The sequence below is a fragment of the Aegilops tauschii genome, chromosome 7 (genome assembly GCF_002575655.3).
Source record: "Aegilops tauschii subsp. strangulata cultivar AL8/78 chromosome 7, Aet v6.0, whole genome shotgun sequence".
NCBI lineage: Eukaryota > Viridiplantae > Streptophyta > Magnoliopsida > Poales > Poaceae > Aegilops > Aegilops tauschii.
Genome location: NC_053041.3, coordinates 140,733,407 through 140,750,078, shown reverse-complemented (window position 1 = coordinate 140,750,078; position 16,672 = coordinate 140,733,407). Strand labels below are relative to the sequence as shown.

Sequence of the window (16,672 nt, the reverse complement as noted above, 5' to 3'; positions counted from 1 at the left end):
TTAGAGAAGAACCGGCATAACCTCCAACATCGGAAATATCATAGAAGATGCATGAGTGAACTCCGTTTTCGATGAACTCGAGCTTGTCATCAAGATGACCATAAGCTCCAAAACTCACAAAGAGAAACACCAAACAAGAACCAAGAAATATGATGCAAGGATGCAATGGTTTGAGCTCCCTATGAATGATACGATCAAGTTACTTATCGAGAGCCCCCCTTGATAGTACGACAATCGATCCTATAACCCGGTCTCCCACAACTACCATGAGACCGGTAAAATAGAAAACCTATCAAGGGCAAACCTTTGTATTGCACAAAGTCCACTTGAGCTAGATGTAGACGATCTTGACTTCCTCAAGTTGGACCACCTTTCTTGATTGCGTTGGCTCGGTGAAGACTAGTAGATTACTCCCCCATACTCCACTATGGGTGAGCCACTCTTCGGCACATCTTCACAAGTCCATTGTCACCACAATGGACGGCAAGCTTCAAGCACTTGATGTCTTCGTGATGCATCACTTGAACTTGCACACCGCAACCTAACCCCACAAAGAACTCTCACGAAGACCATGGGTTAGTACACAAAGCGTAATTGACAATGCTTACCATACCATGGGATCGCTTGATCCCTCTCGGTACATCTTCTACACTTTGTGTGTTGATCAACTTGATTCACTCTTTGACTTAGTCTTGATCAACCTCTCACAAGACCAATCTTTAGGTAATTCCTTGAATAGCACCTTGATCGACACAAACTCTCCTTGAAACCAACACGTGTATTCCAAGAAAAGCCTATGGACAAAACCTTCAAATATAACTTAAGGCAACCATTAGTCCATAGAGATTGTCATCAATTACCAAAACCAAACATGGGGCCACTGCATGTTCTTTCAACAGTACAAGCATTTTGGGTTTAGGCTTAGGGCTTAGCATTAAGGGTTTAAGGTTTAGGGCTTAGGTTTAAGATTTAGGGCTTAGGGTTTAGGAATTAGGATTGAGAGCTTAGGGCTTACGGTTTAGGCTTAGGGTTTACGTCTATGCGGTTTAGGGTTCATTTATCTAATATGGTCTTTGGGCCTTAGGTTTTGAGGTTTAGCTTTTACATGAGTGGGATATTCAATATGAGCAATGCTCTTTAGTCCTTAGTGGTTAGAATGTTCGGATTACAATGTAGAGGGAATCGTTGTTTCCTGTTTCATGTTCTGTTTTAGAATTTGCATTCACTTTTAGGGTTCTTATTTATTCTTGTACATTAACCTACGGAATTGTTGTAAATAATTATTGCTCGACATTCTTCTAAACACAATCATCATTTGATAACTTTTCACCATCAGGTCAATTTAGTAGTCAACTTTCACTATAGTAATAGTCTTATTTACAGTTTAAGTTTTTTAATATAGTTCTTTAAGATTTAATTCTTGACCTAGTAACTTAAATCGATGGTTTCTACATGAATAAATGTCCAACAACTGATTTTGTTCACAATGTTCTGAATCATAAACTTGCATTGTTCAGAATGTTGATATCTCAAAAAATATGTGAAATAATAATATCGTTTAGAAGAATAACAAAAATTTAAAGACATAAACATGATTAATAATATGGAATTACTATTATATTATAATTCAATTTAATTCGTCTATCAGAATTTACCGACACGACTAAGTATGCAACTATAAAAATAAATACCAAAAAACAAGTATTATGTTCATCTTAAGTTTCATAACATGTAACTTCTCCATAAACCGCCTGAACATAAATTTTCAGTGACTCTAACTTGTTACATGTACTGCCAGTTACTGTAGCCGCATTCTAAGATCCAATTCACCCCAATCCAAATCACAAACACATAAATTGTTCCAGGATAAAAAATAAAAAGTAACTAAGAACAACATTAACAATGAAATTTCCCAGCTGTACAAGATCGATAAAACCAAACCTTTTTGAAACAGCATTTTTGTGCGGGCGTTCATATGTTTGAATCCCTTCAATCCATAAGGAAAGAAGATGATCTATTCCATTTAGATAAGAAAATCAAGCTTCTCAAAGAAATTTGTCCCTTTTCCTACCTATATATTGCCTCATGTGTTCTTATCTTCGTGGCCTTCAACATGCAAGGACCGATTCAAAGTAGGCTTAACCATGGATGCTTAATGAAAGAGGAAGATAAGAAGAAACAAGAACTAAGAAGAACAATAGAAGAATGGCTATGCCGCATGTAACATTCGGAATCGTAGCATGTCACATCAAACACAGTTAATATAGGCTTTCAAGTTAATATAGTCAATATATTTTACTACTCATGAAGTAAAACAATAAAATAAATAAAAGTTGAATAGACTAAGCTTCATCCTCAGTAACTGAACAAAAATTATTCATATATGCATTGCAACGCTAGTAACAGTTTATTTTCCTTGGAAGTTTGAAAATCCTAGTATTTTAGAGTAAACACAGTTAATACATCCAGTATGTCGATTGAACAAGCCAAACAAACGAATGAATCATCAATGTGCAAAACACAAAAACAATGAGGACATTCGACAAATATTATAGATCTCAAAAATGTATGAAGATGAAATATGCAAATATAACAAACCTTTTCGACCAACCTTCCTATAGAACTCCACTTGTATTGCTGATAATTTGTATCTACTTTAGTATATTCAAATAATAACTAAGTTTACTACATGATTCTATTTATTGTAAGGTGAGATCGAACTAGAAGAGAGAGAACGAACAAGAACAAGGGAAGAAGAGCTAGCTATCTGTACTCCGAAAGGATCATTTTCCTTGGGACGTGTATATGTGCAAATTCACTTACTGTATATACCCCACGCAAACAATTATCTGGCCCCATGGAAAAACGGATATACAATTCAATGTACATAACATTACAAAAATATACCAAGTGTTATACAACACAAAAATACTATATACACAAACCATATGTGCGAATCTGGCACAGATCAACGACCCACATAGTGTGTGCCCCCGCACTTACATGACCTTAATCCTCTCCACCAAAGTGCATTGTGTACTCCCTCCATCTAGGTGTGTAAGTCACCTTACGAAAACCAAATAATCCCAAAACACTTAGGCACGGTACATTAATGTGACGCCCCCGATTCAATCATACACTAATCATGCACGCAAACGTGTACGATCAAGATCAGGGACTCACGGGAAGATATCACAACACAACTCTAAAAACATAAATAAGTCATACAAGCATCATAATACAAGCCAGGGGCCTCGAGGGCTCGAATACAAGTGCTCGATCATAGATGAGATAGCAGAAGCAACAATATCTGAGTACAGGCATAAGTTAAACAAGTTTGCCTTAAGAAGGCTAGCACAAACTGGGATACAGATCGAAAGAGGTGCAGGCCTCCTGCCTGGGATCCTCCTAAACTACTCCTGGGCATCATCAGCGGCCTGCACGTAGTAGTAGGCACCTCCGGTGTAGTAGGGGTCGTCGTCGACGGTGGCGTCTGGCTCCGGGGCTCCAACATCTGGTTGCGACAACCAGGTAAAAAGGAAAGGGGGGAAAGAGGGAGAAACGCAACCGTGAGTACTCATTCAAAGTACTCGCAAGCAAGGATCTACACTAAATATGCATGGGTATGTGTAAAGGGGCAATATCGGTGGACTGGACTGCAGAATGGCAGAATAAGAGGGGGATAGCTAGTCCTGTCGAAGACTACGCTTCTGGCAGCCTCCATCTTGCAGCATGTAGAAGAGGGTAGATGGTAAGTTCACCAAGTAGCATCGCATAGCATAATCCTACCCGGCGATCCTCTCCTCGTCACCCTGTGTGAGAGCGACCATCGGGTTATATCTAGCACTTGGAACGGTGTGTTTTATTAAGTATCCGGTTCTAGTTGTCATAAGGTCAAGGTACAACTCCGGGTCGTCCTTTTACCGAGGGACACGGCTATTCGAATAGATAAACTTCCCTGCAGGGGTGCACCACATAACCCAACACGCTTGATCCCATTTGGCCAGACACACTTTCCTGGGTCATGCCCGGCCTCGCAAGATCAACACGTCGCAGCCCCACCTAGGCACAACAAAGAGGTCAGCACGCCGGTCTAAATCCTATGGCGCAGGGGTCTGGGCCCATCGCCCATTGCACACCTGCACGTTGCGTGGGCGGCCGGAAGCAGACCTAGCCTAGCAGGCGTTCCAGTCCAATCCGGCGCGCGCCGCTTAGTCGCTGACGTCACGAAGGCTTCGGCTGATACCACGACGCCGAGTGCCCATAACTGTTCCCGCATAGTTGGTTAGTGCGTATAGGCCAGTGGCCAGACTCAGATCAAATACCAAGACCTCGCTAAGCGTGTTATTATGAAGTAACCGCGAACGCCGACCAGGGCCAGGCCCACCCCTCTCCTAGGTGGTCTCAACCTGCCCTGTCGCTCCGCCACAAAGTAACAGTCGGGGGCCGTCGGGAACCCAGGCCCACCTCTACCGGGATGGAGCCACCTGCCCCTTCAGCCCCCATCTCCGATCAGTATCATAAGTAATGTAACAGTATAAAGTATATAGCATATGCCCGTGATCACCTCCTGAAGTGATCACGGCCCAGTAGTATAGCATGGCAGACGGACAAGAGTGTAGGGCCACTGATGGAACACTAGCATCCTATACTAAGCATTAGGATTGCAGGTAAAGGTAACAACAATAGTAGCAAGGACAGGCTATGCATCAGGATAGGATTAACGGAAAGCAGTAACATGCTACACAACTCTAATGAAAGCAGTAGAGAGAAGAATAGGTGATATCTGGTGATCAGGGGGGGCTTGCTTGGAAGCTCTGTTGCACAAGAAGAAGGGTCGTCGGTGATGTAGTCGTACTCAAACGCATCAACGCCGGTCTCGGGGCCTATCAGAGAAGAAGAGGGGGGAAGAAATAGTAAATACAGAGCAAACAAAGCATCACAAAATATAACAAGGCAATACGCGGTGCCAGGGTGATCTAACGCAGGGATAGGTGATACCGGCGAAGGGGAAAAACATCCGAGAAAGTATCCCCGGTGTTACGCGTTTTCGGACAGATGAACCGGAGGGGGAAAGTTGCGTGTTTGCTATGCTGGGGATGTGTGGCAGACGAACGGACCGCGTATTCGGATTCCTCTCGTCGTTCTGAGCAACTTTCATATAGAAAACATTTTCATCCGAGTTACGGTTATTTTTCTATTAATTTTCAAAGTTTAAAGGATTTTCTGATTTATTATTAAATCGAAAAAGAACAGTAAAACTGCGTGTACCCAGTGACTGTCTAGCCACAGAGGCTGACATGTGGCCCGTTGACTGCTGAGTCAGCAGTCAACGTTTGACTGGTCAAACTATGAACAGTGTCGCTGGCCCCACCTGCAAGTGACTCGGTGTATATTTTAAACTAAACCCCTTTTCTTAATTTAATCCTAATGGCCTTGGGCCCACTGTCATTGACTACTGGGGGGGTTAGCACTAAAAGGGGATTAACCCCTTAACCACAAGGGGTCGGCCTCCATTACAAAAGGCCAAGCGGCCTCGCCAGGCACGCACGCACGCCTGTGTGCGCACCGGCGCTCGGCGGCTGCGGCCAGGAGCAGCAGGCCGGGGCCTTGGGGAGGCGCGAAGGCGGGTGGAGGCGGGGCTCCCGCGGCGAGCGGCGCGTGGGGGAGCACCGGCGGCCGCGGCGGTTGCAGCAGGCGTCGGACGCAGGCGAAATCGGCAGCAGCGGGCAAGAGCAGGGGTGGGCGCGGCCGGCCGGAGATGGGGCGCCGGCGAGCAGGAAGCAGCAGGGCGACAGAGAGCATGCGAAACCAGGGCGCGAGCGGCCCGCGACGAGCGCGCCGACCGGCGGGGAGTGGCGCTAGGCGGCTGGCTCGGTAACGGCGCTCCGGTGGCCAAATTGTGTGCAGTTTGTTGCGTTCGAAGGTTGAGTCTCGCGCACATCCAACAGAGCATACGACGAAGGCGGAGGCGATCTAAATCGACGACAGCAACGACTGGGGCGGCGGCCGGAGTTCGGGCAAGCTCGTGCGCAGCGCTACGGAGCACGGCAAGAGGGACTGCAGGCACGTGCGCTCCGCAGCAATGCGTTGAGTACGTCAGTGTGCTCAGAGGCGAGCCGTTGTTGCTGTGGTCATGGCTAGGCCAAGCCCGGCGGCGAGGAGCGCTCGGTCATGACGAGACAGCGACGGGGCGACGAAAATGAGCGGCGAAGAGAGGGGGTTGACGCGGAGCTCACCTAGGGAGCACAAGGAGGCTCGGTGAGTAGCTTAGGAGCAGCAGAGGGTAGCCGGATTTGGCGATGAACGCCGACGACCAAAGGAAGTAGATGAAATCGATCCCGGCGATGTCGTCCCCTCCAGCTCGAACGGTGGTGCGTAGAGGACGTAGTCGAACACTGCGAAGTTCCTGGACTTGTTGTAGCGACGAGGGGAGTCCGGTGGCCGCGGGATCGACGAGGTGGCGGCGACCACCCGCTCGGACGATGAAGAAAAAGAAAGGGGCGAGCGAGAGGGGAACGAGCGAGGGGGAGGGAAAAGATCTGGGGTGCTGACGAGGCCGAGAGACGGGGGGGCTTGGTCTTATCCTCTCAGCTGTGTGGGTTGGCCCGGGTGGGCCGAGGCCCACGGGAACAGGGAAAGGGGGTTTTCCCCTTATTTTTATTTGGCATTTCTTTTTTTTCAAAAGAAAATTAGTTTTATAAAATACAATGCTTGCATCTAAAATATCGTTCTAACTTAGGCCACGGCTATAATTAATTTGACATCAAAATAAAGTAGTTTAGAATTTCTACAATTTAAAATGCAATTAAATTATTAATTAGGCCATGGTTTTATTTACTTCAGGTCAATTAAACAAGTTGCAAAAAAAATGTTGGTTCACCACTAATATTATCAAAAGATTATTTGCAACAACTCAAAGATTTTAGTTCTCACATTTGAAAACTTTCCGCTTTGACTTTATTTCGAATCTGAATTTGAATCGGTTTTAAACTAGCGCGAGTTTATCGACAGTAACCGAGGTGACGTGGCATCGTTAGCAGAGGTTCACTGTAGCTTAATTACCCGGGCGTCACAATTCTCCTCCAGTACAAGAAATCTCGTCCCGAGATTTAAGAGGTGGATTAAGGGAGAAAATTCTGGTTACGAAATTCTAACGAATCTTCTCGGGCCTGGTTGCTCTTCTCAAGGAGGTCGATCCATTACGTTCATGTCTTCATTTCTCTGCTTCGGGTCATCATGATGAAGTCAGCATCCTTTCGTCGAGAACTCCATCGAACTTACGAAAAGGATAAGGGGGGTATTCCGGGAGAACAGACCTCTGCAAGGTTGTCTATCTGGTAGATAACATCGGGGGAGGTGGCGGAAAGTAACTCTCAAATTGAAACTTAATAATATATCGAGAGCAAAATATGAAGGTCGCATGAGAATTTCCGAGCGGGCATGCAATCGCTCGTTGCCTGAAACGGAGTGTTAAAAGGGGTTCAGAGCAACGAGAATAAGTAGTGTGTGATACCAGAATAGATCACTAGGAAGGTGGCTCGCGAATTACCTACGAAACCAAGAGCAAGGGATAACTTTGTCAACAAGGTGTACAGGAGAGTCAGGTTTTGATCCTGTGGAACTATGGGTTATGGGCCCACCATGTGGGTTAAAAGTAGGAAGCGTGGTGACATCTTGCACGATCATGTAAGCAAGGCATGTCATAGGATAGTCTGTCGGTTATGTCGGCAACAACATCGGTACCAAGGGCGAGGGACGAAGAGAACCATTTTCCTGCTCGTTGAACGAGGCGGACCAATAGGCAAAGTTCTCGTCCATCGGTGGTTACCGGAATGTCATCAACAAAAGTAACAGGGTCTTTCTGATAGAATTGTACACCGAGGTGTTTACATAAGCAGAAGAATATTACTGCTTAGATCATATAGATCACCAGAAAGGTTAAACAAAACAATGGAAAGGAAAAGTGATTATCAGGTTTAAACAGAACAATGGAAAGGAAAATGTGTATACACACATATTTCGGGGGTATGTCCTTCCCAAGGACAAGCGGAGCATGATATCCATGACAGGATAGAAAGTAGGGAACCATTTAGGTAAGGGGGGAGGAATCTCATGATATTACCCATACAACGGTGTTAGATTAAATGATAAAGAAAATTTAGCATTGTGCTTCAAATGCTCTTATTGAAAATCGGATTACCACAGACATGCTTCGAGATAGCATTGACATGGTCTTCAAGCAAAGGTCGGACTTTGGATACACAAAGGATCCATCAGGGACAACTTGTAGAATAAGTCTTACAATTTCCTCATGGAAGAATGGATAACCTTACTAAAAATAAAACTATAACAATAGATCCTTCGGCCAGGTGTGCTAGGCATGACATCACCTTACCGGGTCGTATAAAGATCAATGTTGTGACTCTTGGAAAATGTTCCAACCATCATATCTGACCGAGATTCAGATCTGATTGGTGTCAGGATACCTCAGACTCATGATGCCTGAGGAGAAAAGGTGCAACGCAATTGACGAGATGGCATTATAAGATTCTCGGGCAATGAACTATGGAAGCAAGAGTTCATCATTAAACCAAGGGGAGGATGAGGTGGTAGCTGATGAACTCAGCGACAATTCATCGAGACTTCCAAAAGATGGGTTTCCACAATTATGTGAACAAGGAGATAACATTAGTCAGATCAAATGATATAATGATGTATGCTCGAGGAAAACATACACAGTTAAACATTGGTTGAAAGGTGCACCCGAAATATGGGCTTAAGTAGCATGATCAATGTTAGAATGGTGGTTCGATAACCAATGGTCTAAGAATGAAATATCGACCATTAACTTCGAAGCAATAGGGTTGCTAGAAGTTTTGAAGTCGTGCATCATAGTTCGATTGTCGGTTTTCTGGTTAGAAATAACACGGAGACCAAGGAATGAACGGATATGGCAAAAGGTATCACCTGTATCAAGAATTCTTAAGGGGTGGTGAAATTCTCACGACATTCTTGACATAAAAGATGGTAATACCCCAAGGTAAAGACGAACAAATGCTGGATAGCAAGGATCTCAAGGTATAACACAAAACACGAACAAGTTTGTGTTGAACGGAAGGCAATAAAGTGGTCAAAGATAACACAAATCATCGGGGGCAAGGATGGTATTTCTCATCATGAACTCAATTGATATCCTGGAAGAGCTCATAAGGTTGATGATGATCACGACACATTTGTCGAGAGATTTCATGAAGATGTAATCAATCAGCGACGACATCAAGTCAAAGGAATGATGAAGCGGAAGGTTATTGGAACCATGGGTAGGACACAAACTTGAAATCAAGCTTGTTGTTCAAGGCGAACTGATATGACGAGGAAGATCGACGTAAGCTTAGCTCATCATCGAAAGTTGTGCTCCGGAATTAAGGACCAGGTAGCACAGTTAAAGTTTAGCATGATAATGATATAGTCGAGCACGCTAGGACTTACCTGATCGAGTTCAAATTCGTAAGTAATGAAGGTTACCAAGAGTTGTTTAATCGCGGTGCGATCTCGATTCAGTTATCGATGTCTTTGAGTGTCTAATAACTCAGAGCCCATGAAAAAAATGGAATCAGTGAGAATGTAGTACTTGATGAAGAACTCATAAGAAGTTATGCAGTTCCGTGATAATCTCGAGATACCAGGGGGTAATACTCGACGACAGATCAAAGTAGAGGTTGGACCGGGGTATTGCTCTACAGAAGACAAGTGCTTAAACTTGCACAGGAAATGGTATTTAAAGGAGAACATGGTCGGAACCACGATTGAAAAAGTTCAGATCCCAGATATAAGATGAACTTATACCAAGGGAATAATTAATTTTAAAAGAAGCTTCGATGAGAAGATCTACATCGTGTCCATGGGCATGAACACAAAGTTCAAGGTCGACTCCCACTTCTCCAATGCATAACCTTTCATTTACTTCTCGTGTTCGATGAAGTTGTAGTGTTGAAATTTTATCTGGCAAAATACCAGAAGAGTATGACTCGTGAAAACTTTCGAGTTCACACATATTAAGGAAGGCATAGGTTCAAGCCATCGGGGCTTCTTAGAACATATACCACGAACTTCAGGAGTAAATAACACAAGCTCAAAAGTAGAGCATGGTTGACAAAGCAGAGGATACAATTTACCAAAGGCATTATATACCCGTGGAAAGGCTCACAAGGTTATTGAATATGAAGGACGATGTCGGATGAAATCCAATAATGGATCGGGCGATCCACAACGGAGCTGATGTGAGTATCGGTACTCAATCAGAGGAAGAAAGAATGCACGGGCATCAGATTATAGAACATCTGAATAATTCGATGCTTAGATAACAAAGGAATTGTGATTTCCAAAACAAAGGATCAGAAGCAGACGCTCTGATCAAGGATGGATAAGTTGGATAGACCAGAGGCACAATTGACGACAAATAGTTTGGTCGAGAACCAGCTCATGTTCAAAATGACGTCTGAGCCGGAAAGATAATTTAGAAGGGACGATTGATGATTGTGTGAATTCGCACACATGTTTAATCAATAGGATCAAAATGACGGTGTCAAAAGATACTAGTGAATATTGCTAGTGATATGGGAGCATCCATAATGTAAGCATACAAGTATTTGCAGAGCAATAGTTTGAAGAGGATGCTCAGAAGGTCGGATAGTATTTCAGAGTATCTTATGAAGGATACGAACAACTGGGGATGAACGAATACTCAATAAGTGCGAGGAATTTTCAATAGGGGTAATCATGTGGTAAAGAACTGCAAGGCAGTAAGCTTAAAGGATTTTCGGAACAACGGAGAGCAATTTAGGGCATCTTGTAATAACAAGAGCAACTGAGGATGAAGGTATGAATGAAAATTGTAGGTAGTTATCCATAAGGGTATATCGTTGGTAGGGGATTGTAAAGTCGGTGGGCACAAGGGTCTCGGGAAAACCTCGGAGAGTATCTTCGGAATCTTCTAGTGCAGCAAGCGATCATCTGGAGTGAGGGGCTCTCCGGGAGAAAGTAATTACGAGAACCTAGAGTCAGAGTTAGTAAATTCATTTTAACCCGAATAGAAGAGAGTTCAGAGTCCCAGAGTAAGGATCGAGGAGTAAAAGATCCTAACACCACCCAAAAGGCGATGTGGGCCCATAAGACACACAGCCATGTTAGTAAAAGTTTTTGCAATGTCTAGACTCGACTTCGGCCAAGGAGTGTGGAAGGGGGATTCCTACAGGCAGTCGGCTCTGATACCAACTTGTGACGCCCCCGATTCAATCGTACACTAATCATGCACGCAAACGTGTACGATCAAGATCAGGGACTCATGGGAAGATATCACAACACAACTCTAAAAAAATAAGTCATACAAGCATCATAATACAAGTCAGGGGCCTCGAGGACTCGAATACAAGTGCTCGATCATAGACGAGTCAGCGGAAGCAACAATATCTGAGTACACACATAAGTTAAACAAGTTTGCCTTAAGAAGGCTAGCACAAACTGGAATACAGATCGAAAGAGGCGCAGGCCTCCTGCCTGGGATCCTCCTAAACTACTCCTGGGCGTCGTCAGCGGCCTGCACGTAGTAGTAGGCACCTCCGGTGTAGTAGGGGTCGTCGTCGACGGTGGCGTCTGGCTCCGGGGCTCCAACATCTGGTTGCGACAACCAGGTAAAAAGGAAAGGGGGAAAGAGGGAGAAAAGCAACCGTGAGTACTCATCCAAAGTACTCGCAAGTAAGGATCTACACTACATATGAATGGGTATGTGTAAAGGGGCAATATAGGTGGACTGAACTGCAGAATGCCAGAATAAGAGGGGGATAGCTAGTCCTGTCGAAGACTACGCTTCTGGCAGCCTCCATCTTGCATCATGTAGAAGAGGGTAGATGGTAAGTTCACCAAGTAGCATCGCATAGCATAATCCTACCCGGTGACCCTCTCCTCGTCACCCTGTGTGAGAGCGACCACCGGGTTATATCTGGCACTTGGAAATGTGTGTTTTATTAAGTATCCGGTTCTAGTTGTCATAAGGTCAAGGTACAACTCCGGGTCGTCTTTTTACCGAGGGACACGGCTATTCGAATAGATAAACTTCCCTGCAGGGGTGCACCACATAACCCAACACGCTTGATCCCATTTGGCCGGACACACTTTCATGGTCATGCCCGGCCTCGAAAGATCAACATGTCACAGCCCCACCTAGGCACAACAGAGAGGTCAGCACGCCGGTCTAAATCCTATGGCGCAGGGCTCTGGGCCCATCGCCCATTGCACACCTGCACGTTGCGTGGGCGGCCGGAAGCAGACCTAGCCTAGCAGGCGTTCCAGTCCAATCCGGCGCGCGCCGCTCAGTCGCTGACATCACAAAGGCTTCGGCTGATACCACGACGCCGAGTGCCCATAACTGTTCCCGTGTAGTTGGTTAGTGCGTATAGGCCATTGGCCAGACTCAGATCAAATACCAAGATCTCGTTAAGCGTGTTATTATGAAGTAACCGCGAACGCCGACCAGGGCCAGGCCCACCCCTCTCCTAGGTGGTCTCAACCTGCCCTGTCGCTCCGCCACAAAGTAACAGTCGGGGGCCGTCGGGAACCCAGGCCCACCTCTACCGGGATGGAGCCACCTGCCCCTTCAGCCCCCATCTCCGATCAGTATCATAAGTAATGTAACAGTAGAAAGTATATAGCATATGCTCGTGATCACCTCCCGAAGTGATCACGGCCCAGTAGTATAGCATGGCAGACAGACAAGAGTGTAGGGCCACTGATGGAACACTAGCATCCTATACTAAGCATTAGGATTGCAGGTAAAGGTAACAACAATAGTAGCAAGGACAGGCTATGCATCAGGATAGGATTAACGGAAGGCAGTAACATGCTACACTACTCTAATGCAAGTAGTAGAGAGAAGAATAGGCGATATCTGGTGATCAGGGGGGCTTGCCTGGAAGCTCTGTTGCACAAGAAGAAGGGTCGTCGGTGATGTAGTCGTAGTCAAACGCATCAACGCCGGTCTCAGGGTCTATCGGAGAAGAAGAGGAGGGAAGAAACAGTAAATACAGAGCAAACAAAGCATCACAAAATATAACAAGGCAATACACGGTGCCATGGTGATCTAACGCAGGGATAGGTGATACCGGCGAAGGGGAAAAACATCCGAGAAAGTATCCCCGGTGTTACGCGTTTTCGGACAGATGAACCGGAGGGGGAAAGTTGTGTGTTTGCTATGTTGGGGATGTGTGGCAGACGAACGGACCGCGTATTCGGATTCCTCTCGTCGTTCTGAGCAACTTTCATATAGAAAACATTTTCATCCAAGTTACGGTTATTTTTCTATTAATTTTCAAAGTTTAAAGGATTTTCTGATTTATTATTAAATCGAAAAAGAACAGTAAAACTGCGTGTACCCAGTGGCTGTCTAGCCACAGAGGCTGACATGTGGCCCATTGACTGCTGAGTCAGTAGTCAACGTTTGACTGATCAAACTATGAACAGTGTCGCTGGCCCCACCTGCAAGTGACTCGGTGTATATTTTAAACTAAACCCCTTTTCTTAATTTAATCCTAATGGCCTTGGGCCCACTGTCATTGACTACTGGGGGGTTAGCACTAAAAGGGGATTAGCCCCTTAATCCACAAGGGGTCGGCCTCCATTACAGAAGGCCAAGCGGCCTCGCCAGGCACGCATGCACGCCTGCGTGCGCACCGGCGCTCGGCGGCTGCGGCCAGGAGTAGCAGGCCGGAGCCTTGGGGAGGCGCGAAGGCGGGTGGAGGCGGGCTCCCGCGGCGAGCGGCGCGTGGGGGAGCACCGGCGGCCCCAGCGATTGCAGCAGGCGTCGGACGCAGGCGAAATCGGCAGCAGCGGGCAAGAGCAGGGGCGGGCGCGGCCGGCCGAAGGAGGGGCGCCGGCGAGCAGGAAGCAGCGGGGCGACAGAGAGCATGCGAAATCAGGGCGCGAGTGGCCCGCGGCGAGCGCGCCGACCGGCGGGGAGTGGCGCTAGGCGGCGGCCTCGGTAACGGCGCTCCGGTGGCCAAATTGTGTGCAGTTTGTTGCGTTCGAAGGTTGAGTCTCGCGCACATCCAACAGAGCATACGACGAAGGCGGAGGCGATCTAAATCGACGGCAGCAACGACTGGGCGGCTGCCGGAGTTCGGGCAAGCTTGTGCGCGGCGCTACGGAGCACAACAAGAGGGACTGCAGGCACGGGGGCTCCGCGGCGATGCGTTGAGTACGTCAGTGTGCTCAGAGGCGAGCCGTTGTTGCTGTGGTCATGGCTACGCCAAGCCCGGCGGCGAGGAGCGCTCGGTCACGACGGAACAGCGACGGGGCGACGAAAATGAGCGGCGAAGAGAGGGGGTTGACGCGGAGCTCACCTAGGGAGCACAAGGAGGCTCAGTGAGTAGCTTAGGAGCAGCAGAGGGTAGCCGGATTTGGCGATGAACGCCGACGACCGAAGGAAGTAGATGAAATCGATCCTGGCGATGTCGTCCCCTCCAGCTCGAACGGTGGTGCGTAGAGGACGTAGTCGAACACTGCGGAGTTCCTGGACTTGTTGCAGCGACGAGGGGAGTCCGGTGGCCGCGGGATCGACGAGGTGGCGGCGACCACGCGCTCGGACGATGAAGAAAAAGAAAGGGGCGAGCGAGAGGGGAACGAGCGAGGGGGAGGCAAAAGATCTGGGGTGCTGACGAGGCCGAGAGACGGGGGGCTTGGTCTTATCCTCTCAGCTGTGTGGGTTGGCCCGGGTGGGCCGAGGCCCACGGGAACAGGGAAAGGGGGTTTTCCCCTTATTTTTATTTGGCATTTCTTTTTTTTCAAAAGAAAATTAGTTTTATAAAATACAATGCTTGCATCTAAAATATCGTTCTAACTTAGGCCACTGCTATAATTAATTTGACATCAAAATAAAGTAGTTTAGAATTTCTACAATTTAAAATGCAATTAAATTATTAATCAGGCCACGGTTTTATTTACTTCAGGTCAATTAAACAAGTTGCAAAAAAAATGTTGGTTCACCACTAATATTATCAAAAGACTATTTGCAACAACTCAAAGATTTTAGTTCTCACATTTGAAAACTTTCCGCTTTGACTTTATTTCGAATCTGAATTTGAATCGGTTTTAAACTAGCGCGAGTTTATCGACAGTAACCGAGGTGATGTGGCATCGTTAGCAGAGGTTCACTGTAGCTTAATTACCCGGGCGTCACAATTAACTCCCTCCTCGTTTCTTGTTTCGTGAAATATCAACCAATAAGAGATGTGGTCCGTGCATGCTTTCAGTGACTTGAGACTACCAAACATGACATGAAGTGGTTAGTTCGCTGCATGCAATGCTATTAGTTTGCAAAAAACACATTAAGTTCTCTCATTTTCCCCTCCGCCTTGGTTGCGGTGCACAACCTAAAATGACTTATAAACCTAGACGGAGGGAGTATACATATCCTTTTGGGGGAGGAGGGGGTACACATTTCTTTTGACATTTTGAATTCCGTAAGCTTACATGATTTTATACTCTCTACTAAATAAGAGGCAAATAATATGAATCAAAGGGAGTAGTATAATTACTTATTTATTTTCTGTATGGTTATTAGGAGCCTTGTGTTTTTTTAGAAATGGAGGTTAAACCCCCGGCCTCTGCATCAATCGTGCATGCAGCCATCTTTATTAATTATTCCACGAGGGTCTGACAAGAACATACATCAAGCCACCCGAAGCCATCACTCACACCTACAAACTTGATATTGTGGAGTGCTCTCACTCCCCATATCTAAAGCCGATGTCGTCACCGATCCATCCATCTAACGTATCGGAACAAACAACCGGTGCAGCAAACCTAAAGCGTACACCCCTTGCATACGTTTTAGAGGCCGCCATCATCATCGAACCGTTGTACCATCTTCAAGAGAGAGATCCGCATCATTCTTGCCAGTCCGGCCATCCGTCGACGCCACCACGGCGCCCAACGACTCCACCGCTATGCGCTCGTCCATCCCGACGCGGACACTCTGGAAGATCTGTTGTGTGTAGCACCTACTGACTAGGCATGACTCAGCGTAGCACCTGTCTACCAGGCATGACTTGACATCTCTTACCAGACGCATCTGACGCGGTTAGAACATCACTCCTCCTGCCAACCTCCACACCATTGCCGCTGCTGGATCTGACACGCGAAGCCCTTCGCCCATAGCAACTCTCCCCCGAACGCCCAAGCCTCCCAAGACGGCGCCTCCATGGACGTTACGATGCGAAGGGCGCCACCGCCGTCCAATCCAAAACGGATTTTGGACTTTCATCCGGGAAGGGGACGGAGGTGGATAGGAGGGACCTCAACCTCGCCTTCAAGAAGGGTAACGACGTCAAAGCCATTGTCGATGCCGGGCCGAGCTAGCCGACCAAAGTTTCCTCCGGTCCGCATCCTGTACCACCAATCTCCATCTGCTCTGGATCTGGCAGAAGCCAAGACACGAAAACTCCAGAGAGGGAACACCATAAGGCTCAACACCTCCGGCGTAGATCCATCCAGGCGCCGGATCAATGAAGATCCGACCTGGTCAGCGACGAAAGCCACCATCCTGCGCTGGCCGACGGCGTTCAGGCGCCGGATCCAGAAGGATATGACCCGAGACCGACGACGCACGCGACCACCA

At 46.8% G+C, this 16,672-nt stretch overlaps 1 long non-coding RNA gene across 1 annotated transcript; it reads right to left on the bottom strand.

The window, feature by feature from the left end:
• Positions 1-3,206: 3,206 nt before the first annotated feature.
• LOC141027822 (uncharacterized) lies at positions 3,207-14,727 on the bottom strand. Its single transcript, XR_012189774.1, has 4 exons — positions 14,397-14,727; positions 12,968-13,045; positions 6,240-11,676; positions 3,207-4,886 (listed from the first exon to the last, which is right to left on the bottom strand). It is a non-coding gene; the product is annotated as an uncharacterized lncRNA (long non-coding RNA).
• Between the last annotated feature and the right edge of the window lie 1,945 nt (positions 14,728-16,672).